This window comes from Mastomys coucha, unplaced genomic scaffold (genome assembly GCF_008632895.1).
Source record: "Mastomys coucha isolate ucsf_1 unplaced genomic scaffold, UCSF_Mcou_1 pScaffold1, whole genome shotgun sequence".
NCBI classification, from domain to species: Eukaryota; Metazoa; Chordata; class Mammalia; order Rodentia; family Muridae; genus Mastomys; species Mastomys coucha.
In genome coordinates this window covers 13,373,387-13,375,660 of record NW_022196891.1, presented here as the reverse complement: position 1 = coordinate 13,375,660, position 2,274 = coordinate 13,373,387, and positions in this window count along the sequence as shown.

Here is a 2,274-nt window from a genome sequence, read left to right as displayed (position 1 = left end):
AATGGCTTAACATTCCAAGCCAGGGTTAGGCTAGGAAGTTGGAACATTGGAGAAGGTCAGAAAGCAATATCCAATGTCCGAATTTTCTCTTGCTAGCTGTAAGAAAATGATATCTTGGTGAGTTCCTAGCACACTAGTACGAGGACATATCTGGGCCACCTCTGAGTTTGGGTTGCCAGGCGACAATGCGGAGGCAGGAAACTGACTTTCCTTGAAGTTTACGCCTCAGATACCGCCATCATGCAAAGTGGGCGTGGCACTTTAAGAGATTTATTCATTTCCTCTTTAAAGGACTATATCATCTTTATAAGAATGGCTTTAAGGCCATTTTCTTGTGTTTCAGTTCTGTTAGGATATCCAGGGCTTACTGTATTTAATGGGGTAGTTGTGTTTTGGAGATGTCATATTGCCCTGGCTATTGTTGTGTTGTTTAGAGTGCCTTTAGCCATCTAGATGGTTTCAGTCCCTTGATGTTCTTTTTGTAGTTTGTTTTGGAAGGGGGTGAACCTCGATGGTCCTGGTGTGGTAAATCTCTGATGGGGATCCTTGGACTTTATGGTTCCAGACCTTTAGTTCTGTATGGTTCAGGAAACCCAGGTCTGATGAAGCGAGTGGAAAGGTGGCAGGAAAATGGAGACCCCCCCTGGGATAGCTGGCTGCTCAGGGCAGCTTGGCTTGGCCTAAAGTTCTCAGAGATCAGGGAAGATGGGTGGGTGAAGAGAAATTTACCCTTATGGTTCAAGAGTCTGATGGAGGTAGAGGAGAGGTGGTGAGAGAATGGAGGTCCCTCTGGGATAGCAGGCTGCTCAGGTTTGTAGCTTGACCCAGAGGGCTCAGCCAACAGGGAAAGTGGATGGGGAAAAGGAAGCTAACCTGTATGGTTCCAGGGTTTTACGTCTAGTGGAGGTGGAGTGAGAGGCAATGGGAGAAGAGAGCCTATCTGTAAATCTCAATATTTATTCTTGTTTGTGTGATTTATATTTTTAAATGAGTTTGCATACTGTTCAGTGGTAGGAATTCAATCATTATCTAGTAGTGTGTGTGTTTATGTGTGTGTGTGTGTGTGTGTGTGTTGTCCATGTATGTACAAATGTGTACAGAATTTTCCTCACCTATCCATGAGCATGTGGAAGACAGACTTCGTCTTTGGTTATCTTCCACTTTCATGCTCTGTCATTGATTAAATGAATAATTAATTCATTAACTTACTTTTGTATTTATTTATTTAGAGACTGTGTCTTTCACCAAACCTGGAGCTAATCATTTCAGATAAACAGAGTTGGACAATGTCTTTTCTCTCTGTTTTCTAGCACTGGGCACAAGCATGCTTGACTTTTATATGAGAGCTGGGCCTCTGAACTCAGGTCCTCATGCTTGGAAAATAAATATCTAAGTCGTTCTGCAGAAACTAAATTATTGATTTCTATTACCTTTATATGTATATGCAGTCTGCATGGTCGCTCTCTTTTTCACTTTCTCACCTAATAATTTGTCCTTTCCCTCTGCACCATTATGTTGCCTTACTCTTCTTCCTTTTCATTCTACCTTAAGCAAACACATTTTTTTTTTTTTGTCTTGAGAGCTTTCACAAAACTATACATTGGTTTTTCTAACATCAATGAACTGGTTTGATAATGTGGAAATACACTAATGTTTTATCTTCTTACTAACTTATTTTGTTTTTTTTGATAATTATATGTATGTATATAAGGCACTTGGATTCCACTTCTCACCACTCTTAGTTATTTCTACACATTTATCAGTACCCTTTCTCTACACATTTATTTCCATAATTCATGGCTTTTAGGTTGGCTTTTTGACTTGCTGAGTTTAAGGAGGATGGTCCTCTCTCCTTCCGACCATGGTCTCAGTATGATTCATTGGAGCCTGTTGGGTAACTTGTAGGCATACACCTAATAACAATGATCCCTCTTAATACATAATGTCTAAGAATTCTAAAGCTCACCAGTAAGGGTAAGACCCTATAAGGCTTTCCATCAAAGATTTACTCATGACAGAGTTAATCTCAAGCAATCCAGGGACCAATAAATACAGCTACTGTGAGTATATGATTACATTGATTGTGTCATGCCTAGAAAGTGGCCATTTGAAGCCATCTTCTCCATCTTTATATACTATCTTCTTTCTGTTCTCTCTACAGAGAACAGAATGTTCCCTAGCCTTAGATCTAGTGGTATAAATATCTTATTTAATGCTGAGCCTCTATTGTCACTTATTCTTAGCATCTTTTTTTTTTTTTTTTTTTTTTTTTTT